Source organism: Pteropus medius, unplaced genomic scaffold (assembly GCF_902729225.1).
Source record: "Pteropus medius unplaced genomic scaffold, Ma_sr-lr_union100, whole genome shotgun sequence".
Classification (NCBI taxonomy): domain Eukaryota; kingdom Metazoa; phylum Chordata; class Mammalia; order Chiroptera; family Pteropodidae; genus Pteropus; species Pteropus medius.
Window position 1 is genome coordinate 14,142,296 of NW_024349800.1, and position 25,880 is coordinate 14,168,175.

Below are 25,880 nucleotides of genomic sequence, written 5' to 3' on the forward strand. Positions count from 1 at the left end.
CCAAGACTATAAAAATAATTTAACGAGGATATGGAACACTATTAAGGCTCCAAATATTCATCTGATCAGCCTAACTGAAGAAAATCAAGATGTTGAACAGCTGTTTGAAAAAATGATGGAAAACTTTCCTAACCTGGTATAGGAAATGGATACAAAACCTCAGGAAGTTCAGAGAATTCCAAAATTCAGGGATCCAAAGAGGCCCACACCAAGACACATCATAATTAAAATGCCAAAGTTTAAATACAAAGAAAGAATATTAAAAGCAGCAAGAGAAAAACAAATAATTACATATAAGGGAAAACCCATAAGATTGGCACCTGATTTCTCAAAAAAATCTATGTAGCACACAAAGGCTTGGCAAAAAATATTCGACAGAATGAAGACCCAGGATATACAACCAAGAATAATTTATCCAGCAAAGCTCTCATTTAGAGTTAAAGGACAAATAAAGAGTTTCCCAAACAAAAATAAGCTAAAGGAATTTATCACCACCAAGCCAGTATTACAAGAAATGTTGGAGGGACTTCTTTAAGAAGAAAAAACATGTATCAAAAACAGGAATAAAGAATGGTAACAACTACATTCCTATCAATAAGTACCTTAAATGGAAAAGAATTAGATGCTTCAACCAAGAGATAGAGTGGCTGAAAAGATAAGAAAAAAAGATATTGCTTTGATGGACCTAGAAGGTATTTGTCAGACAGAGAAAGAGAAACACTACATGATTTCACTTATATGCCGAATTTAAAGAATAAAATGAAGAAACTACCCAAAAACAGACTCATAAATACAGTGGACAATTTGGTGTGGACAGAGAGGAAAGGGGTTTCAGGGGCTGGGAGAATTAGGCAAAGGGCTAAAGAAGTACAAATTAGTAGCTGATGGATGGTCATGGGGATGGGGAGCATGGCATTGGGAATGCAGTTAGCATTAATACGTTGGCTAGGTGGAGGGTCGGGGGGAGGGAGGGTGCAACTGGGAGGATCATTTTAAGAACTATATAGATGTCTAACCAATGTACTGTATACTTGAAACTAAATTAAAAAAATTATGTGAAACCTAAAAAAGGTACAAAAATCATGAAATTAAGAACTACTTTAACCACCAAATGAAAAATTTTTAAATATTAAAACTGTAAATACGTACCCTATTTCTAGGGAAATAATTATAAAAATCATATGGAAGAATCAAGAGGCAATAATAGCCAAGACATTTTTAAAAAATGAAGATTTAAACTAAACTATATTAAAATGTCTAAAATATAGTAATTAAAATAATGTGAGACTAAAGAATGGTAGTAAACTTCAATCGATAGTTGTAAGACTTTCAAATTTTTCAAAAATAATTGGAAGTCTAGATTTTTTAAAGTGAAATCTCTCATGTTTCTCTGTTGGCTTAAATATATGAAAGCATTGTATATATTTCCAAAGAAAGTATTTCTGTGGGCTAAAGCAGCCACAGTGGACTTCAGCCCTATACACACCCAGCACTTCCTGCCTCACCCTGAGCTCAAGCTGCTTCCTTTGTCTAGACAGCCCTTTCCTCTCCCTCCACCCGTTCAAAAGTAACCCACCCAAAAATGTGTGGTTCATAGGCCATCCCCCTACAGAGCATTCTTAGAACCTCTAGTAGGAATTACCATTACTTTCCCTCTACTACAAAGATTATAGTTCTTATCACAGTTTAACTTTAGAAGTTATCCAATGAGTTCTATCTTTTCCTCTAGATGAGAGAGTAGAAACAATGTCTAAAAATAATACTTGCTACTATCTATTGGTCATACTCTGTGCCAAGTACAGTGATGATGCTTCGCACACAGCTTCTGTAATCCTCTCAACAAAGGCAAAATAGATATTGTCATTTTACAAATACGTAGTGGAGAGTTAAATAACTAACCAGGCCCAGGGAGAAAGAATTTTAATTATTTTTGCTAAATTTCACTAACCATATCACAGTTGATCTGAATTAAATTGAATTGACTTGGGATTTTCCTTTGAAGGGAGGTTAGTGGAGTGAGAGAGATGGCTACAGTAAGAAGGAGTCTGAGACTTGTAATGATTCAGGGGCTTGTAATCTAGAAACAGGATATAAGTATCACATGAAGCTCAAGAAACTAACTACCAAGCATTCTAATTCTGAATTTGAGATTGACTTCTAAAACATAATTTTACCCAAAATTACCTTTTGCCTTAGCAAATTTTATTGATTCAGTTGAACTCTATGTACTCAGTGGGGGGTGGGAGGGAGGGAAAAGAACTCATAAAAGCTGTACCACAGTATGAAAGAAAGTTTGAGTTGTAAGACTTAAGACATCTTCTAAAATATCATTAATATTATTTTCATTTTAAGTTCAGTGTAAAGTTTTTATAATACCTACTCTGTCACTGTTTTGGAGGAACTAAAAAAATAAGTCATCTTTGAGATACTCCCTATACTAGCTTACCTTAAGAGAACTAAAAAGAATCCTAAAACAATTTGTTGACAATTTCTAAAGCTATAATCATTCTAAGACACTGAACGAGCTATGAGTGAAAAAACAGATGTCATTTCACTCTCATGAGAATAGCTATTACTTTTTTAAATCCAGAAAATAACAAGCATTAGCCAGTATGTAGACAAATTGGAACCCTTATACATTGCTGGTAGGAATGCGAAATGGTGCAGGTGCAATGGCAAACAGCAATTACCAAAAAATTAAACACAGAATTACAATAATATACAGCAATTCCATTTCTGGTTATATACTCAAAAGAATTTAAAGCAGAGACTCAAGAGACATTTGTACACCCATGTTCATGTTGTATAGAAATACAATGTAACATTACTCAGCCTTAAAAAGAGATCTTGACACATGCTATAGCATGGATGAACTTTGAGGACATTATGCTAAGTGAAATAAGCCAGATACAAAAAAGGCAATCTCTAGTTCTACTTATATGAGGTGTCTAAAATGGTCAAAGTCAAAGAAATAGAAAGTAGCATGGTGGTTGCTAGGGGACTGGGTGAGGGGAATGGGGAGTTTAATGGGTATAGAGCTTCTGTTTTGCAAGATGAAAAAGTTTTGGAAATCTGTGGCATGACACTGTGAATGTACTTAACATTACTGAACTGTAAATTTTAAAATGGTTAAGATGGTATGTTATATTACTTAATATTTAGACATTTTAAAATAATGAAAAATAAATTTTAAAAATTTAATAAAGATAAAATATGATAATGCAGAACTCAATAAACTACTCTTTGAATTAACTAAATTTAACAGTAAAAAATGTTATAACAAAATAATTTAAAACAAATCAATAAACACAATTTAAGAGATGAAAAATAGAATATCACATTCCTTAACAGAGAAGATATTTCAAATACCTATAGAACGATTGTAAAAATAAACCATATACTTAAATAGAAAAAATTATAATGATTTAAAAATTAGAATGTTTTACAAGTTAGTTTCTGAATATAAATCATAATTGAAATGTAAGTACAAAATTAAAAACAAATAGTTAATACTCAAAAATTTGAAAACACATTCCTAGAATTTCTCAAAGAAGAAACCAATAACAATGTTGCAAACTAAATTACAATAATGAAATTATGAAATACAATTATAAACTATAAAAATTAGAAACAATTAAAAAAGGGAATAATTCCTCCACAAAAACATACAAAATATATCAAAGGGTATATTCAGAATACTTCTAACTTCAATGTTTTCATTGTCAAAAGAGATTTTTTAAAAAGAACTTTAAAAAAAGAGGATAGAGGATTGAGGAAACATTAGCTAAAAGTCAGGAAAGAAAACAAAGAAAAAACGAAGCAGAAATAATAAATCCAGAAGCTTTTTAATAAAAAAAATTATGATAAAACAGCAAAGTTAACTTGTGGAACATTTAACGAAAAACAGAAAAAATACTATAAAAATAGACAATATTAGGAACAAGAAAGAAGACACACATGCATTATGGTAGAGATGTAACTGCTTATTAGAAAATACTGCATGTGATCCCGAGACAAATTTAAAAGCCCATAAAGCAAATGGAGAGAGATACAGAGATCATGGCTATAGATACCAGATTGGTGGTTGCCACAGGCACAGATGTTGGTGAAATGTGTGAAAGTGGTCAAAGGTAAGAATTTCCAGTTATAAGTCCTGGGCATGTAATGTACAGCATGGTAACTAGAGTTAACATTACTGTATTGTATATATGAAAGTTGCTAAAAGAGTAAATCTTAAAAGTTCTCATCTCAAGAAAAGAAACTATTTTAACTATGTGTGACGATGGATGTTAACTAAACAATCAAATCATTATGTTGCACATCTAAAACTAATGCAATGTTGTATTTCAATTGTATCTCAATAAACAAAATTAAAAAAAATAAAAAACAAATGGGCAATTTCTCAGCCAAAACTTGATGCAAAAAGAAGCTAAAAACTTTAATGAATACAGAGAATTGGAAACATTATATATTACCTCTGGGGGGTGGGGATGGGGCAGTGCATGTTCCAATGGTTCACATCTGAGTATTAGCCTTTAAGGAACAGTTCCAATTAATCTCATGAAAAGATATGATCATTTTTCAAATTAATTTATGCATCCACCAAAATGTTTATACAAAAATCTGATTCAACACCAAGAAAAATATTAGAGACCAATCCCATTTGTGATTACAGATGTATATATTCTAATTACCATTCCAATTAAAGTCAAAGTTATACAATAATAATAAATTATGAAAAAGCAGGATTTCTTCCCTAATGCAAGGATAGTTCAATATTAACAGATCTTTTGATGCAATGCTTTATAACAGTCAACTAAAGTAGAAAAAAAAAAGATAATTTATCAGTAGACGATTAAAAAAAAAACCCAAATCAAATTCACCTGGTATTCCAAAAAATTAAAAAGAAATCTAAGCACTTTTAAGCTAAAGAGATGTGGAAATAAAATCCTTATGTAAGATGAATACCCTACAAAATCATAATTTTGAAATCAAAGTGTTTAAGTCACACAGCAACCAGGTGACCTAGGCTCCAGTGGGTAATAAGCTCCTTCACAAAGAAATAGGACATTGCCTTTGGCCATAATGGAAAAAGAGTGAAACAGTCATAAAAGCAGATAAGAAACATAAAGAAGAATGATGGTCGCCAGAGGTTCAGCGGAGGGGGAAATAGAGAGTTGTTCAAGGAGTATAGAGTTTCAGTTTTGCAAAGTAAAAACATCCGCAATCTGTTGCACAACGTGTAAAAATAGTTGACATTACTGAAGCATAGGTTTAAAAATAATTAAGATAATAAATTTTTGTTAAGTGCTTTTTATTGCAATAACTTTTTTAAATTTTTAAGCTAATTAAAAAAAAAACGCTAAAATTTTAACAAATTCTTAAAAGCTGGATGTGGGCTAGTAGAGTCACTTAGTATCCCAGGAAGCTCCTGATACAAGGACACTCCACATCCATTCACCTGCTCTTTTACACAAGCCTCCTCCAAGTGCTAAGATGAAAGACTTGGAAAAAGAACAGGAAACCTAAAGATTACCCCTTGGAAGTGATGACATGCAGGTAAGGGATCAGCTAACATCCCAGACTCAAGGAGAGAGGGAGAACTTTTGCCTATCCCTCTCCCCACGTTCAAATAGTAGCAGCTGCCAGGTAAGAGAATGAAATCACACATACCTGACTCTGCATTGAACACTAGGTAAAACTCGTCTGTTACAGGGATAAGGCAGGAAACTCACTCAGGTCCAGATTTCTACAACACAAAAAAGAGGCAGGCCATACTTATAGAGGAATAGGAAACTCACTGCAAATAAAGCCTGCCACAGATACAAAGCAGAGTTTGGCTACCACAGGAAGAAGGGATAGGCATGATGACAAAGCTGTAATTCAGGCTTAAGAACACCAGGTCTGCCTAAGACTGAAGCTGTTGCAGGGGAACTAGGACCCCACCACGTACCCATCCACAACTCCACCCAGACTAGAACAGAGACAAACACTTGTGTCATTTGAATTCAGTGCTGGGTAAAAGTTGAGGGTAAGCAGGAACACTGAGAAAAAAAACTCCATGTCACTCCAAGTCTCACAGAAGTCTCAAAGTAAAAGTAATGCACTCCTGGAGGAACCTGAAGTCTCTAGTGATGTGAGAATTCAATAGCAACAACAAATCAATAACTCAAAACATCTGCTGACCAGATTGATTCATCTTACCTTTCCACAGACACTAACACCTTACAGAATAAGAGGCAAGTTCATTTCTTAGCATAATAATCTACATCAGTCTCTACCATTGTTTTATACATTATGTCATACAGTCGATCAAATATTACAAGACATAAAAACAAAGCAAGAAAATTGTCCATTGTCAAGGGATAAAGCTATCAACATAATCAGACCCTGAGATGGCGGCAATGTTGAAACTATCAAAGAGTCTTTAAAATAATTGTGATTAAAATGTAAAAGAATCTAAAGAAAAAATAGACAACATGCATAAACAGAAATTCACTGGAGGTGGAAAATTTTTTAAAGTGATCCGAAAATGTTAGGCAAATAACTTTATATCAAAGATGAAGAATTCTCTACAGAGCTTACAAAAAACTGGACACAACACGTAAAATTAATAAACTTCACAGATCAACAGAAACCATTCAGACTGAAAACTGAATTGGGGAGGGGGGCATTCACAGAAGATTCAAGACTTATGGGACAATATCAAGCAGACTAATGTAGTGGTCCAGGTAGAGGAAAGAAAAGGGTGCAGAAGAAATATTCAAAAAGATAATGGATGTAAACTTATGAAAAATTACTTAGAACAATAAAAATCAAGGAAGCTTAGAGAACCCCAAGCAGTTTAATTACAAATGATAACACACCTATGCATATGATGGCTAAATTGCTGAAAACCAAAGTTAAAGAAAAAATCCTGAAGGCAGCTAGGGAAAAAGAGAAACATGACATATAAAAGAACAAAGATCAGAATGCCAAAAGACATCTCTTCAGAAAGTATGTAAGCTAAAGAATAACAAAGTAACATCTTTAAGTGGGGAGAAAACTGTCAACCTATAATTCAAAACTCTGCCAAAATATTTCAGAAACAAAGGCAAATAGACTTTTTCAGACAACCAAGAGCTGAGAAAAGTCACTGCCAGCAGACCTGCACTACAGGAAATATCAAAGAAATTCCTTTAGGCAAAAGTAATATGATACTACATGGAAATTTAGAACAGAGGAAAAAAGAACCCTGAAACTAGAAAAAACAGTAAAAATAAAAAATCGGTTTTTTCTGATTTGTAGTTCTTATTAAAGGACTCTTTAAAGAAAAAACAGTAACAAGGAAATGTATGGTTTATAACATGTACAAGTAAAATATATTAACAAAATAGCATAAACATTGGGAGAAAAAAAAACAGCATTATACCATTGTAAGAGTCTGACATCATAAAGGAAGTGGTATAATATCATTTGAAGACAGACTGTGAAAAATTATGGATGTAAACTGCAAACTTTAGAGTACTAAAAATATAAAACAAAGAGATGTAATTAATGTCGATATTGAAGATAAAATACTGAAAAATAATCAAGCTCAAAGAGGGTAAGAAATGGGAAAATAAAAACAAAGAACACACGAGACAAAAAGAATACAAATAGCAAATTAGTAGGCAGAAACCCAATCATAAAAATATTTAATGTAAATAATCAAATTATTACAAATAAAAGTTGGAGACAATGAGATTGGATTTTAAAAAGTAACACCCAGTTATATCTTGTCTACAAGGGAAAAAGTGATTACATGATGATAAAAGAGTCAATTCACCAAGAAAAAATAATAATCCTAAATGAGTATGCATCTAATAACGGAACTTCAAAGCACATAAAGTAAAAACTGATAGAACTAAAAAGAGAATCAGATTAATTCATAATTGTACTTACATACTTAAACTCTCATCTCCCAATAACAGAGAGAACAAGGAGACAAATCAGTTAACAACATAGATGACTTAAGAACATTATTAACCAATTTGGCTAATTGACATTTATAGAATATTCTACCCAACAATGGCAAAATACATTGTTTTCAATTGTACATGTAACATTCACTAATATAGACCATATTCTGAGTGATAAAACAAATCTCAAAAAATCTGTCAAGAATCAAAATCATACATCCTCTGAAAATCACAGAATTAAGCTAAAACCAGTATCAGATACATGCAAAATATCCAAGTATTTGAATATTAAAAAACATAATTCTAAATAATCCAAAGTCAAAGAATAAATTACAAGGATAATTAGAAAATATTTTTAACTGAATAAAAATTTAAAAGAACAGTGCTCAAAGTAAAATTTATAGTAAAAATTACATCTTCACATGAGAAAAGGTCTCAAATCAATATTCTAAGCTTCCATCTGAAGAAACTAGAAGAACAAATTAAACCTGTGATAAGAAGAAAGGTAATAATAAAAATCAAGAATCAACAAATTAGAGAAAAATAAAATATTAAAGATATTAATGAAAACAAAAGCTGGTGCATTTAAAACATCCATGAAATTGATAAACCTCTAACCAGAGTAATAAAGAAAAAAACAGAAAAGTTACAAGTCACCAATAACAGAAACAGAGTTTATCAGTGCAGATCCTACAAACTTTAAAAGAATAGAGAAATGTGAACTTTATGCTAATTCTGTAACTTAGATGAAAAATCCAAATTTCTTCAAAACTACAAACTAAGAAGTTTCATTCAAAAATTAATATATAACTTGAATAGCCCTATGTGTATTAAATAAATTGAATTTATAGTTTTAAGCCTTCCTACAAAAAAAAAAAAAAAAATACCTCTAAACACAGATGTATTCTCCGGTGAATTCTTCCACACTTCTAAGGAAGATATATTATCAATTATACACAAAGTATTCCAAAGAACAGAAGATGATCTGACACTTCTCAAGTCATTTTAGGAGGCTAAGAATACCCTGAAAGTAAAATCAGATACAGACATTAAAAGAATAAAAATTAAGACCACTATCCTCCATGAACATAGATTTCTTAAAAAAATTCTTAACTGAGTATTAGAAAATCAAATACAGCTATATATAGTAAGATAATAAATCAAGAACAAGTAAGAATTATACAAGCAATAGAAGTCTGATACAACATTCAAAAATCAAGTGATGCAATTAATTCACTATATCGACAGGCTAAAAAGGAAAATCATATTATCTCAGTAGATACAGAATAACCAAAAACCTATACTTAGAACTAAATTAAAGATGAAACCACTACAAATAAAGCATTAAAATCTTTTTGAAGGATAAAAAATAATATATGAACAAATAGAAATATATCCACATACTTGAATTGAGATGGTATAATTAATACACTAAAAATAACATTAAAATGTTAATCGTCCACAGATTATAACTTAATGCAATTAAAGTTAAAATCACAAGAGGGTTTTTATGCATTTTTTTTTTTTTTTTTGCCCAGGGAAGGTGGGATGAGAATAAAATATTCATTAAATTTGAAATTTAGTTACATGTCTGAGAATATCTAAGAGAATTATTTTTTTAAAAAAATCTGGTACCATAATAGAATATGAGAACATAGGATATGACAATTGTGAAATTTATATTTACTGGAAAAGGATACATTACCTTAAAAATGGTAATAATACAATGGACTAGCTATGCATCTGAAAGTAAATAAAAGAGGACCCTCTCTTATACCACATACAAATGGACTAAAGACAGGACTAAAGTAGAAAGAAAAATTAAATCTAAGTGTAGGAGATTACATGTCTATTTTATCAATGAGAAACCCTTAAAAAATAAAAGAAAAACGAACGAGAAAAAATCAATTATATAAAAATTTAAAATGTATAAGATACCATTTGAACAGATAAGAGACAAAAGATTCATTTCGGAAAAAATTATTTGCAATGCAGATGTCAGAAAAATGGTTATAGTTGTAATATATAAAGAACTGCCACAAAAGGACAAAAATCAAATAGAAAAATGGACAATGACAGGGCAATTCTTAGAACAATTCCAGTTGACCTACAAACACAGGAAAAGAGCTGTTCAAGGTCACTACCAGTTGGGAAATAATATTTTAATGTAACAATAAGTTACCACCACACAACAATCAGACTGGAAAAGGGTCAACTACTGCTCATGGAGTTTCAGAGAAAGAGTTATTGCCTACATTGCTGGTAAAAACAAGAACTGTCATAGCCTCTTTTTTTTCCCCCAAAGCAAAGTGGTGGCAACCTTCTGAAATGGTAAATAGTAATCCCACCCTGGGAATCTATCTCATAGGTCATCAGAGTATAAAGATATTTGTTACAATATCAGTTTTATTGGCAAAAACTGGAAGCAAAGTACTACCTAACAGTAAGTTAATAGTTAGACTATGAAAATATCAAACTTTGAAATATTATGCAACAGTTGTTTGTTGTTGTTTTTTTTAATGGATTAGAGCCGTAGCAGCTGTGTGGAAGGATTCCCCTTAGGCAGTACTGAATGATAAAAAAAAAAAAAGTGAAAATAGTTTCCAAAAATTAATCACATTTTTGTAAACAGGGAACAAAAAAAAAAAACTTATGTGCATGTGTGTTAATAATACTTCTGATGTATAGAAAAATAGAAAGGGACACATAGTAGTTCTGATGACCTGGGTTATGGAGGAATAGAATGCTAGAGGAAGAAGGGGCTAGAGGAAGAAGGGCAGCTAAGTCAAAAAGACAGAAAGGAGTTCACTTAAAAAAAATGGAAATTTACAGTCTCTATGCACCTATACCTACTATTATCAGAGAGAGATATTTGCAAACCCTACACAACAAGTAAGTTTATGCAAAACAAAGCTTATTTCCTACAGATCGAAAATTGTGTTCCTTTGAAAAACTAGGTCATTAAGTAATAATTCACATTTAAATACCATAAATGGGAGTGCCCTTCTAGTTAAATGGGATGCTGCTCCATTCATGAATTGTTCAACAGTCAATTATATCTTCAAAAGAAATTTAAAAATGCCATAAATACCTAGCTTTGAGTTGGTCATAAAAAGTAAAAAAGATAATGCCTTTAAAATGTATCATGTACATTCTAAGTATAATAAATGTGTGATATACATTTTTTGTAAGAGAAAAAAAACTTAGAAAAGCACGTTTACATGGAAAAAGCTTTTCTGATAAAATTAAAAGCACTTAAAAGAGACTAAGACAAATCCAAACATATCCAGAGTATTATTTTTAGGTACATTAAAGATCTAAATGAAGAAAATAAACTAAACCAGAATATACTAATTATAGCCCTTACTTTGGGCTTAGCCGTGGTGCTTCTTCCGTAATCTGCCTATACCTTAGGACAAAGCCCATGTTTTATTTTCCTTTGTATTCTCAGCATATAGCACGAGCCCTGCTACACAGTAAGGGACGAACCATCTCCCTAATTTTCCTCAAAGAGTATGGATGCCTCTAATTGTGGTCTCTCCTAGGAATGGTGAGGTTGGTACCTCTGGGCTGATATATGTGGGTGTTTTTTGTTTTTTGGTTTTAGTGCCTTTTTAAAGTACATTTAGAAAAGAGATAAATATTCATCCAAAAATATTCACTGAACCTCTCTTATAAGCCAGACAAGGAGACGGTGGCATCTCTTTTGTACAATGTAGACTTACTGGTTTATTAAGACTAAATAAAAGGTAGAAAGAGAGCAATGGAATGAGAATGTATTTGAGGAAAAAAAAATGTATTTTACCGGTGTTGGAAATCACTATTCTAGTTTTGATTTGGCCACCTTCTTCACTTGACTTGTATATGCTCATCGATAACATGATAACATGTCTAATCCATTTTACAGGATTGTCAAGGTGAAACTAAAACCACTCTGTAAAACACCAAGCACTAAGCAATATTTTGTTGGCCCATACTTCTCAAGTATTCTAAACTGTCTTAATTACCAAGCTATTTATAAATAAAATACAACTGCTTCTGCCCAGAGCCTTGGTGTAGTCCCAATGTGCTCTAAAGAGAGCTCAGTGTACAATAAAATCCCATCAGTGCTCTTTAAAGATTTGCTTAAGAGTTCATTTCTTTCTTGTCACATAATCTCTCAAAATGAAATATTTCGTTAGCTTAAGTGCCCTGTATTTATACCCAAAGTAGAAAAGCTAATGCACACTCCAGAGACTATCATTCTTTAAATATCCAACCACTTTAATGTACAGACTTCTTTCTAAATACCCCTTCAAGCAACACCTCTGATAAACTACAATTGACTCTGACCTTCTGTAAAACTGATTGGTTTTCAAGTTTTTCCTTCCATTGTTCTTCTGAAATAAAAATTCTTATTCCTATATTCAAAGAATTTTGGTCGAGGGTAAAATTTCCATCATTTACAAATACAGTATAATACATCGAACCTCTTCAGCAATATGAAAAAAATTTCCTTAGATAGCATCGCATAAAGTATATTTTTAAAACTTTATTAATCAATCATTACTATATCTGTTTGGCCCAAATAAACCTTCTCTAAACTCATAATACTTCATGGCCAATTTTTGGACCTATTTTTAGAAAAGAAAATTTTCTCATGATATGGCAAATGAGAGTTTACCAAAACACCATAAAGCTATCAGCTCTAAAAGATAACAGAAAAGGTGTGAAATCCCCACAGTTGCCAAAATATCTTTTTAATTTGCTTTCTTCCTCTTGCAGGTTTGCTGCTTTCCTATAAAAAAGTAAACTTTTCCCATGAAGAATTTTTGCCATCTGTCTACTAAAACCATGAAACCTTTGGTCTCTTGGATAGTAGCAATTTTTTTCCCCATGCATTTTGTTTATACAACTTTTAACACTTGGTCTATTTATCACAAATTACTTTGTATTACAATTTTCTACATAAGTCTTGCCTCTTCTACTTGATTTTCAGCTCATTAATGATGATGTCCTACCCATTTTCTTATAGGATTCCAGATATATAGTAGGAGCTAAATAAGTATAGGTCAGATGGATAAGCAGGCATTTTAATATAAATGTTTCCTATTACTTTCATTATGCCTCTGACTATAATAGCTTTATCAGACAGCAGAATGCATACTGGCCAGAATTTACTGGTCTACTATTACCACGATGGAATATCCTGTAGCAACCGCCTTCTAACATTTTCTGGATCAGGTCTCCTAGTTTGTTTTAGTACATATATCAGCAAACGTAGAACTGGCTTCTATTTGGAAGTAAAAATTCCAGTCAATGTATTCTAGTAAATGTGCTATGTCAACATAATCTACAAATAAAATAATACAGCCTGTAAACACAATATTTATCTGTATAATGCTGTCATTTTTTTGTCCTACTCTGTAATAAGACTAACCTGGAATATCACCTGAAGGCTGGAGGGAGGTAACAGTAACACAGCTGAGGCTTTCCAGTGTTCAAATTTCCCCTTTAAAACCAACTGGCTATTGACCATGATGGCATAACTTTGGTGAAAATCAGTTTCCATCTCTATAAAATAGAAACTACAGTATCATACATATGTATGCAAAAAATATTATTTAATAAATAAAGGTGAGGGTCTTTACATATATAAAACGCACTCCTGAAAACCTGTTTCAAACCTCAAATATGTTTAAGTCAAGGGATCAGACAGGTTTTAAAGGAGACCCATTCCCAGAGACAAAAGAAAAATTACAAAATCTGTATTACACACAATCTATTAAATACTGGTATTAAATACAAATGTATAGCACTTTGTGTGGTGTGTAATCTTATTATTTTTCACAATTTATCAGTTTAACTCCATTAAACATTTTCAATATTCACCACTTTTCAGCACATCAAATGATTTGTTTCAACTGTGTATCAAGATAATATACCCTGTTTGTCATAACTAAAAGAGGCACTTTCATTTTCCCTCTCTTCTATTTATTTTGCTAATGAAAGGCTAAAAAGCTGTAAAATTTTCGAAATTTTTTTTTCAAAAGTGGCAAGCAAAGTCATAGGGGGTATGATTGGGAGAGATGTTACCTGGCAGACAGCACCATCACACAATAGCTAAAAAAAAAATACATTCATGAACTTACGTTCATAATTCAAAATTCAGTGTATAAAAGATACTTTAGCGGTCTCAGCGTATAATATTCAAAGTCTCAATTATTTGAAAGTCAGTATACATACCTACTTACTAGAGTACATATAAGTAACACGAAAAGCACAGGGACTAACTTCTGTATTATAGCAGCTTTATAATAAAGAGTAGTTATTTTATTTTGTTGCTACTATTTATCCTGAATGGCCGCTTTTAAAAGAAGCATCAGTATATTGGAGTGGACTTATACATGGAGCACTAAGGATGTCTAAAGTTCTGAATAATGGATGCTTTACTAACATCAGTATTTGAATCCTCAAAAAAAATTCTGCAATGTTAACATTATTTGTTCTTGTTTTTCTTTTATTTACCAATGAGTAAACTGAGGCTTGGAAAATTAACCTGCCCAATTAGCTAAAAACTGAACGGTTTCAGGTTTCAAATCCAGCACTGTTTGCACTACAAGGCTTCATTTTGCAAGATGAAAAAATTTCAGGAAAATGTAATGAATCGTGGAATGGCTCATAGGGTTGACTATACTGAGCTAGAGATGAAAAAACTTAGGAAATGACCATGATACTGGCATTTAGCTACTGAAAGGATTGTCATATGGACAATTTGTTCTTTCAATAAGAATTTTAGCACTACACACAATATATTAGGCACTATATTAGGCACTGTGTTAACAGAAGCCAGGAAAGTAACTATGAAGAAGATTCATTTCCTGCTCTCAAGGGGCTTACTATTGGGAGGGGACAAGGCAAAGCAAGAAGCAATTACACCAGACGCAATACAATATCATGTGCTATGAGGCCACAGAATACAGACTGGAACCCAGCATACTCTTAAAGGGATGATAAATAGGAGTCACACAGAAAGTGATGCTTATTATAGAGTGTTGTAACATGAACAAGAGTTAGGCAAGGTGTATGTGTGACATGAAAAGAGTCTAAAATTAGTTATATTGATGAGCTAGTTTGAGTTTGTTCTCTGCTCTTCTAAGAACAGAGTGTTTCAGAAAACCATGAAAAAAATATTTTTTGCCTCTTAACTGGAGAAAATGCAGTTAGGGAGAAATTATGAAATTAATATTGTTCTTAATTCCTTCACATTTTAGAGAAATCTGAGAAATGAACATGGCGGGAAAATGTATGCATATAAAGTATGTTCAATAAATTTTCATATACCCATTTAAGATCTCCATCATCTACTTTTCTTTATTGTGTACTGCTGTGTTTCAACGATGCTCGAGTCTTTGGGTCTAACCAAAAGACTCTAAGCTATGAATCAGACATAGCTTAATCAACGGAATCTTAGCTTAACTAGGGATTTGTAGTTCAATAGACTGTTCTAAATTATAGTACAACAGCACAAATTTAATGATTCTATAAAAAAATAAGGACATTTTTAGTGACCAGTTGACAGAAGTTTCAGTTGACTCATTAAAGTAGCCTAGAGGTTTAGCATCTCTAAATAATCACTGTTGATCTTTATTTTCTATTTTCTGTAAATGATAATGAAAACTGTATTTCCATGTATTTATCTTTTGCAAAGCTCAGATACTTTACCTGCATTATATGTTAATAGCAACTTTTAAACCAGCTACATAGAAACTTTATAGAGTGACTTTCTCAAGGTCACAGAGCAAATCTCTGGTGAGACAGAAATGGAATTCATGACCTTTGACTGCTAGAAGTTTTCTACCCACACTCGGAAATTCCTTCTCCATCACTGTAATTTATATGCTCACTTTGAGAAGCTGGAAAGTTCATCCCTTTTAGGCCAGCGGGTAGGGAGCGGGAAATGGTTTTCCTGTCAAATCAGTTGCCACACCAGTACTTCACAATATTACAAAGTGATTTCTACCCACATTATCACATTTTACCCACACCACAGCCCTACAAACTACATTTTATTCTCCCCATTTCACAGACTCAGAGAGGTTAAGAAATTTGACCAAGGTCACCCAGAGTTAGTAAGCAAAAGAGCACTGACTCAAATTGTGGTATTTCTGACACTAGAATCAGTCCTGATTCCAGGATATATAATCTTAGCAGACACCTAATTATGAAATGAAGGATTTCTCTACAGTAGTTTATTCATTTTTTACAATAATCCATCTTTGTTGCCATTTAAGTTTATTGGTTTTTATTTGGGGCAGTGTTGTTTTCATGTTTTGTTATGAGTTTGCTTCTTAATCTCAAAAATAAAGTGAGAATAGTATTACTAAACATAGAATTTGAAAAAACAGACTGTGTTTTTCCTCTTTTTAATACAAGTGTGTGTGGAAGGCTTTTTACTATAATTCTTGATCATAATGTACATGGTGTGGGATGTACCAATATAGATAAAAAATATAAAAACATAAGTATTATATACATAGACAACACATAAGTAAAATAGTGAACATATGTATAAATAGTATATGCATACATAAGGTGCCATAAATTATCGTGAAAAGCTATATGCACTTGTCCTCCCTTATATATGGTTTCACTCTCCAAGGTTTCAGTACCTGAGGTCAATCACGGTCTGAAAACATCACATGGAAAATTTCAGAAATAAACGATTCATGTTTTAAACTGTGCGCCATTCTGAGTGACCTGATGAAATTTCAAGACATCCAGCTCCATCCTGTCCAGGACTTGAATCATGCCTTTGTCCAGTGTATATCCACACTGCATATGCTCCCCATCCATTAGTCACTTAGTTGCCCTCTTGGATATCAGATTGACTGTTACGGTATGGCAGTGCTTGTGCTCAAGTATCCCTCATTTTTTAATAATGGCCACAAAGCACAAGGGCAGTGATGCTGGTAATTCGGATATACCAAAGAGAAGCTATAAAGTATTCCTTTAAGTGAAAAGGTGTATTTACAGCAAAAAAAACATAGTATATATAGTGTTCTGTACCATCCATGGTTTCAGGCATCCATTGGGGTCTTGGAACACAACCCCTGTAGATGAGGGGGGCTACTAGATACTGATAAGCATGGTGAATGTAGCACTTGGAACACAAGTCCAGGATATCTAGGCCAGCAACTAGTAATAGTGGGAGCTTCTGCAGCCTCTGATGGGGATAGGAAAACCATCCCAAAGCTCTTCCATTTTTTTCCCCTCTCACCTTCTCTGCAGCAATATAGCAACCAATGGCTTTCTATTAGTCCATGAGTACCTCAATAGCAATACTGTTTGAACTAGTCCAATTATTACACTAAACGTTTTAGAATAAATACCATGAAATGAGCAAAAAATAAAATAAAAGTATGACTTGAGGGGTGGGGGGAGTTTACAGGAAGAAAGACCATACCAGAGCAGAATTTCTTGGGTGAATATCCTGTAATCTACCGCCAGACCAAAACAAATTTTTATGGAGCAATATGACTACTCAAGTAGCCACTTTTACGACAATAAACACCCAAAACCGAAAAATCCTTTTGTAACATAATTACTGAGAATATATAGAGAAAGCAACCATTTAATCCACAGCATGTGTTCTTGACCACAGAACTCAAAGGCTGACTTCAAGATGGGGTGTGGCTGGTCTAGGCCCTGAAAATGATTCTGGCCAGCTGAAGTGAAGTAGTCCTCTGGACAGGCTTGGGAGCTAGAAACCAAGCACGTCTCATGGAGCTTAAGACTGCTGACCCTCTGGGCACAGGGCAAGGCCCAACCGTTTACTCGCATTTTGATTTTGGGAGCTGTGGTTGTAATGGATGAGTTAAGGCTGTGGTTACAGGGTGTTGCCAGTGATTTAATTTTAATATTTTTACTCTTACATTTTGTACATACTTAAGACTGAAAGCTGTACATAACTTGAAGGCTGAAAAGCAAATAAATGTGAATTTTGAAAAAATAAATGAGCAGTGGGCAAAAATATAGGTATTTCCACTCTACTAGCATATGGTATTTTCAAAATGTAAATGTTAGAGGTAAGCACTGAAACCTATTTTAGGAATTATTTACAAAAATGAAAGTTATTTTCTAAAAGGAAAAGATATCCATGGTGTCCATTCTGAATGAAACTGGGAATTTTTAGCTCTTGCTCATTAATCAATACAGAAGTATAAATTGGGAGATTTATTTAACTAAAAAATGAATAACTTTTCAATTGAGTGTGTCATCTCTAGTGTTGTAGAACATAACTATTCTGTATTAATACACAAATCATCTACATCTAGATTTATGAGTGTGACATTAAGATTGTTTTACAATATAAAGAAAACAAACCATTTGACATCCCCATTTCAATATGGTTATTTTAATGTTAATTTGCATAAATATGAAACTCCACATTTCCCATTTTGTACAATGATGAAAATGTCCAGGGCCTTTATATATTCAACTATTTAATCACCTCACTGAGAAGATTACTCAAAACTAGATTAACCAACACTGGCTTGAGTTCAAAATGCCCTCAGTATAGGCCCAGAAGGTGTTTAAAATATATATATATATAATTAAGATCAAATTATTTTAATAAGTTGATTACAGCCTGCTTGATGATCTAACATCTAAAACTCACTCTGAGTCTGTTCAAGTCCATGTTTACCTTTCACAGAAGGATGGGAAGTAATCCCTGAGGGACATACATATTTTTTAAATGACCAGAACATTATTTGCAATTAGATGCCTGATCGTGCTCTTAAGAATGACCATCAAGCATCCTGATTTGTTCTTCCTTTGGCCAGGGGAGAGTGAGCACACCAGTGTTTGCAGTCCCTCCCCTTTCTGTGCACACATAGGCTGCAGCTGTAGTAAACAACAACCAGCCAAGAGTTGCTAAGGTCAAGGTCTCAAATGCTATATATCAGGACTGGTTTTCTCCCAGATGACATTCAGTTGTTAAAACAGAACTTTGTGGAGAAAAAAATATTAAAGGCTCACTAGCACAACGATTTTCATTCAATAAACAGTAATACAAAGCATTCCAAAATAAAGTTTAGCTAACAAGAGTTTCTCTTAAATATGCATTTTTAAGTAATAAATAACTGAAGCACTTCAAAAATAAACAGGAACACCTTCAAGAATGTTTTGTTTACTGGTCACAGCTATATTAGTTACACAGTTTTAGTTCATAAATTATGAAAATTTCATGTGGAAACATTCCAAATTTTACCAGCTTAAGAATGCTTCATAAGAGTTATGGATTAGAAGGTAGACTAATAAACCCCTTTCCTAAATACATTACAAATTTCTGCCAATTCTCATATGCTCAAATTGGTCTCTCCCCAACTCCTAGGAGCTTGATATACTCCAGGTAGTCTCCACATTGACCACGCTGCAGCAATGAATAGAACTTATGCAACTGAAATATTTGTCCTTCAACATCCTATTTCTACTAAGCTTCTGCAGTTAAACATTTTCTAGCCCAACAGTATACCCCTTTTTCCATAACCAATTTCTATGTGGTTTCTAAAAATGTAAACATTTGAATGAGATTTGCAAATAGCACAATCGGGCTTTGGGGGGTGGGAGGGGGACTGTTTTAATGAATGCTAATTCCAAAGAGCATTTCTTAGAAGATGATATGCACCCACTCTTCAAAGTGACCACCCCTGTCCCCATCACATGCTGCTGCCTGTAAAAAGACACCAAATTTATTTCAGAGCATTTACTTATCTAAACAACTCTATCCTCCAGTAAGAAAAGGGCAAGGAGGCGGCTAGGTGGATTTGCAGAATGACGTGTACTTGATTGGCAGATGTCTACCGAAGCCACTAGATGCACATGCACCAAATGTAAATAGAGCTGCTCATCTCCCTGGTGTTACAGAGAAAGTGAGAGAATATTAAAGCTGATTTAAAATAAAGCATCCGAGTGCTCCGCTGAGAATTCTATTAGCCAGTGGAATTGCTTCAAACAATCCATATAGAACCACACTTAAACCATCTGTACAGTTAAATTAGAGAGCTGACAATATTAACCACACAAACTGTTTATCCAGATTACACATTCCGTTGTACTAATACTCTTTAACTCCTTAACTCAAAGTCAGCTTTTATCAGCTGAATTAAGGCTATTACTATTAAAGTATGCAAAACTCGAAGCGCAGGGTGAAGGGGGTTGGGAAGCTACAGGGCATAAAACAAAGGAATTGGTACTTTTTCCAAGCATTTGCTTCAAATACACTTTCGAAACAGAACTGTTGAGTGCACCCCACCCTTTTCCTCAAAGATAAAAGTTTTCGAAGTTCTAACAGGCAGTTCTCAACCCAACAAAAGCAGGATTGATTCTCCCCAAAGAGAAGCATCTAACTAGGACACAAGTAATGTCGCGGAGGTCAAGTCCGAGTCCTGAGAGCGAGCTTCTTAGGCAAGAAGTGGCTCCCAGAGCGGCTAGGCGGACTTCCCGGCCAGGGTGGACGTGCAAAGTTGGCCCTTGTCAACTCCAACCAGGTCCCTTGTAATTGAAAATAACAGCCACGGGGCAGCCCCTGGCTACTTCCATGGACCAGGCACTGTAGCAAGTGACAGTTACACATCATTACGACCAGAGACAATACTGAATGTAGCACCAGGACCACTATTCATGCCAGCAGTGTCATCTCCGCCTTAACCCTTTCCCCTCCACTCTCCAGCGCACACCCAGAGCCCACACAGCCCCGGTGCGGCAGCTTTTCACCGAACTCGCTTTATTCCTGGGGGCAAACTACTTCCACAAGCCCCCGCCCCCAAATTCAGCCCTAGTGTTTTATTTCTCATCCTTGGCAACTGTCTGGCAAACACGGCAACCAACAATTCCATTAGGGGTAGAAAAACATCTGCTTAATTCACGTTACTTGTTAAGTTCTTTTAAAAAATAGCGGGGTGGGGGCTCCTTTCTTCTCCAAGAATCCGACGGGCGATACTTGCTTTGCAATATCATAGCCCTCCCTCGGCCCCCTCCTGCTTCCCAACACTTTCCCCCTTTAAGATCACAGACCAACCAAAATGATTTAACTTGAGCAGATGACAGAAGGAAAATAAAACATGTTAAGAGAATACGGTCTGATTTGGGATGGCAAAAAAAAAAAAGAGAGAGAGAGAGAGGAGGGGGTTGTTTATTTTGATAAGAAACGGAATCGGCACAGACCTGAACAGAAGCTGCAGAGCAGGAGAAATTGTTTTCTTTCCCTTACACAGTCCCCCTCTCTCTCTCCCTTTCTCTCACACACGCGCGCGCACACTCACTCGCACACACGGCGTCACCCGCGCACACTCACACGCACACTCGCACACGCACAGGCAGAGCCTCTCAGCTGCTCTCTGCAGTTCTCAGGAAATGAATGGGGGGCAACCCAGGGAACTGTTGTACTTGCAAATGACTTACCCGGATCACATGATGCACTAAATGTAGGGTGGGCCGGTGGGTGGAGGCTGCCGAGACGCGAGCCCGGGTCTAGCGTGGGGAGCCTCGCCAGGCCCGCATCGAATTACCCCGGGGCCCAGGCGAGGGGTTTGCAAGACGCGGCTTCTCCTCCCTTGCAGCCCGCAGCTCAGGAAATCGGAGAGGCGCGGGGGGGTGGGGCGGGTGAGCTGGGGGGTGAAAACACCAAACCCCCAAACAAAAGAGCTCCGGGTCCTCCTCCCCAGAAACAAAGCCCCGCCGCTGCGGGCGAGCCCCGGGGTGGGGCCGAGGGCGGGGGCGGTGGCAGGGAGGGGCTCGCTCAGCAGGCGCTAAGTCGCTTTATTGCCATAAAATGGGGCCCCGGAGCTGCTCCGCCCGAGGATTAGGAGGCGGGCTCTGAGTGTGATGGTTGAAATCCCCTGTGGGAAACTAACCCCTCCCCGCTCGCAGAGGTAGAAGGCAACACCCACTGCCCGGCCCTCGCTTCACCGCCCCGGCCGCCGGGCTGGGGGGTGGGTCCGCGGAGCCTCCACCCCGCCCCACCCCGCCCCACCCCTGCCCCCGCCCCCCGGCCTCTGGCCTCGGCCACGCTTCCCTTTCACCTGCACCACCTTGCTGCAGCACCCAAAATAACCTACACATGGCCACCGAGCTTTGGGAGCCGCCGGCCCAGGGGGGCCCGCGGGGCCTCGCAGCGGAAAGAACCCCAGGATTTCAACTCGCCAGGCGAGGACTCGCGCTGAGCGGCGAGAAAGTCCCCTCTTTTGTGTCAGAGCGTGCAAGGCAGCATTAGGAAGAGAATTCCGAGACAAATAAAGCGCGGAGCCCGCTCGGCCCCCCGCCCCTCCCTGCTGCCCCCCGGTGGGGGCGTGCGGGGAGGGGGCCGGGCACCCGAGCCTTCCCCGCGGCTCACCCTCCAGCTAACTTGGAAAGGTGTGGGCGGAGCCGGCCGGGACGGCCAGCCGGGGCTGCGGGGCTGGCGGCGCGGCCGCTCGCGGGGACCGCCCCCGGGCGCCGGGCATCGTCCGCCTGGGGCAACAATGAGGTCCGGTCCGGGGCAGCCCGGGCGGACGCCGCTCTCGCCGCGGGGTGCGTGCGGGGGCGAGGCGAGCCGGGGGCTGGGCGAGGGAGGAAGGGGAATCATTGTTTGGGTTCGGGAACGACGCACGTTGCGGGCGAGGCGAAGACGTCCTCCCTCCCAGTGTTTCACCTTGGAGGGATGAATGGGGGCGAGACGCAGACGCGTGTCTCGCGTGGGAACCCCGGGAGTAGGGGCGCCCACCCGCACTAGTTATTTAAGGAAGCAGGCGAACTTGCAGGAGAGGGAAGCGGGACCTACAGACCCCCTGTCGAGGCCGCGGGAACTGTGCGGGCGGCGGGGGGAGGAAGTGCAGGCCCCCGCCTTGCGCCCCAGAAGGGAACGGGGAGAGGAGGGCAGCGCAGAGCCGAGTCCCTGACGCCTCCGCCGGCGGCCCCTCCCGCCCCGCCTCCGCGCCTGGAGGGGCAGATCCGCGGGATTCTGGGGCGGCGGAGAGGTGGCAGCCGGCGCGGCCGGGCCTCAGCGCCCTGCGGCGGCCTGGAGGGCGCCGGGTCAGCGCCGGGCCGGGGGGCGGCAGGGCGGAGCGGAGGCGGGGCGGAAGCGGACCGTAGGGGTGGGCGAGTGGGCTGGCCAGGCGCGGCGGTCCCCGAGCGAGCTTGCGTGCGCCACTTTCTTGCAAACCTAGGTGAGCGCGCTGGGTGAGCCAGGCGGGCCCGACACCCTCGCACGGTACCCTTGAGTCCGCCCGGCGTGGGAAACCGCCCGACGATGGGAAGGCCGCTAAGAGGAAGTTTACGTTGAGAGGGAAAGATTTGCAGTTATGTGGCGTGAAGTGGGATGGGAAGAGAAACTAGGGAGAGGCCGAGAAACAGGAAATGAGAGAAAAGGAACGAATTCTGGCCAGGAAAATCCGTGTTCTACATTTTGTGTGGCGTTCTCCAAACACTTCTAAAGGCCCGGTGTGCGTTATTAATAAAAACAAAGGCAGTGTACTGGCTGGTGCGTTCTCTGCCTCCCGCCACATTCTGCATGTGAGGAAGATGGGAAAGTGGTCCAGCCTGGAGAGTGCGTCCACAGCCCACTTCCAGTCCCGACTGGATGAATCAGTGGGTCTGTGTTTTAGAAATTAAACAGGTTTTTGAGAAGGGGTGTGACCTGGACTTAGGGCTTCGAAGAACAAATGAGATAAGTGTGAAAGTGTTGAAAATTGTGGACCACTCCTTAGGCGAAGTATCCGTAGATGAGGCAAGCAGCGGGACGAGGACGGCGACAGAAGCCCTCATCTGAAAACGTGGGTGCAGCAAGAGAATCGGGAACTCGGAAGGAAAATGGAACCTGGAGACTGAGGGCTTGGTTGGTCACTGGGGCGGAGATCTCTATTCCCGGGAAAGCAGCTCCGCACCCCACCCGTTGGTCTGATCCTGGGCTCAGGGTAAACAGCCCTTTAAGGTCTACTACCTCTGGATAGAAACAACAGGAAAAGACAAATTTGGAAGTGGTAGAATATCAACAATGCACAATATTTAAACGAAAAACTTGCCTCTGCTAGAAACACTGTTTCCTTCTAGGTGGGGCAGGGAGTGAACGGAAATGAGTTTAACTGTAAGAGTAGAGGGTGCTAAAAGATATGTCGTTGTGGCAGTTCTTACACTAACAGCTCTTTCTCAAAAAGCTAAGTGGCAGACTTATATTCTACAGCAAGTGCTTCTGCACGTGGAAAAGCATTCCGAATAACACTTCCTGCATATGGCAGCCGCCACGGGCAGGTAAATATAATGATGAAAGATAGAAAATAAAGAATCCATTCCAGAGTGATACGGAAATTACCAGTAGGTCATGGTTAATGTCTATAATCTGAATAGTGTGGTTAAAAGAAATACATCAACATTAGAAAAACTGCTTGCAGATTTTAAAAATAGAAATGTTAAGGCAACTCCCCAGGTAAAGAAGGAAGAAAAATACAGGTGTAAAAGTGTGAATCACTTCATTGTATGAAGTGGGGATCCTAGTGGAAGAGCAAAGACAATGAGAATAAAGACGCACCGATATTCCTGAAAGTTAGGGTCCCCGAGAAAATTGCCCTGTGTGTGTACAGGCATGCATTTCTAATTCGATTCATATAATTCTGTATAGAAATTAAACTAAGGAGGGAACAGAAAGGGAGGAGATAGGGAAGAAGCAAAAATATGTGCATATTTTTATGTTTAGTTCTTTCTAGTTCCATTTGTGTGCAGGGATGTGAAAAATCAGAAAAAGTAAAGATGGCAAAATTATTTTATCAAGAACATATAATTCTGACCACATAAAAAATGTTTTGGAATTACAGAATCATAAAATTTCAGAGTTGAAAGTATGTGTTGAATCCAATTCTATATGATACTTCTATTTAAAAGCAATATGATTTGGGTCAAAGATAATGACTCAGTTCACTAACTTAATATACTTCATTTACTTAATCATCATTGCAAATACCAAAAGAATAAATTAGCAGAGAGGATAAAGTTTGGTATTCTGAGTTTCTTATTCATGGTGCATGTACTGGATTTCTTTCACCTAACGTATTGTCCAGAAAACAAAAGAGCCTATGTAACTATTCCCAAAGCTAATAATATATCTAATTCAATGTAAATGATACAGCAAGACTTTACAACTAGCCATTTTAAGTGTTAATGTAAAAGTAAATGTTACCTACACAAAAGCTTTTTGCCAGATCTTTGTATACTTTACCCGATTCGTGTGGGTGGTAGAAAAATCTTTTATAATAGTAAGAGTATTACCTGTACTACAACCTGGTTTATCTAAGATAAAGACTCTCTTCAATATCTGTGTACATTTATAGTTCTTAAACCTTTGGATTAGTGATGCCAAAGAGTGTATGGCTGATTTAACACTAATAAAATTCTGGGTAGGGGTAGGGAGAAATGGAGTCCATTTTCTAATGTGTTGAAAGATTAAAAGTGAAAATAAAAGTGATTCCCAGAGCTTTAAATAAATTAAAAATCCTTATTTTTCTTAGGGCCAGAAGTAAATACGTACTACTAAGTTTTCAATGCCTATTTTTTTCATGTGTCATATTTTGGCAATAATGTGCAGCAAAGAGGAATTTAAGTATAGAAAAGCATGTAAAAGTCTTACTACAAATGCAAAGAGCCGGTGATATTATGTGATTATGTGGTAAATGACATGTTTTGATTTGAATGAGGAGCTGTCTGGAAATTAGGGAAAAATGACATTTCATAACGGTTTTGTTGGAATCGATACAGTGTTTGGTCCTTCAAGTTGAAATATCTTCATCATATCTACAGATATCTCTTCTTTTTCAAGTGTCTGCATAGTCACTTTCATTCAAGTCTCCTGCCTCCACTACCATATCCCCTCCCCATCCACCAGCTCTGAACCTCTGGTCCCTCCTTCTCTCAGATTTATTCCACCTCTCC

General features: G+C 37.2%; 1 protein-coding gene across 15 annotated transcripts in view; it reads right to left on the reverse strand.

Moving 5' to 3' along the window:
* Positions 1-21,804, reverse strand: part of KLF12 (KLF transcription factor 12) — a 380,325-nt gene extending 358,521 nt beyond the window's left edge. For 2 of the 15 annotated variants that reach the window (XM_039886850.1, XM_039886851.1), the window contains exons 1-2: positions 21,387-21,804; positions 5,674-5,749 (exon numbers count right to left, since the gene is read on the reverse strand). The gene's annotated coding sequence lies outside the window, so the exon portion shown is untranslated. Of the gene's footprint in view, positions 1-5,673; positions 5,750-8,827; positions 8,965-21,149; positions 21,366-21,386 lie in introns of those variants that run through there. The other 13 variants (XM_039886839.1, XM_039886842.1, XM_039886846.1 and 10 more) reach the window with 11 other exon arrangements.
* Between the last annotated feature and the right edge of the window lie 4,076 nt (positions 21,805-25,880).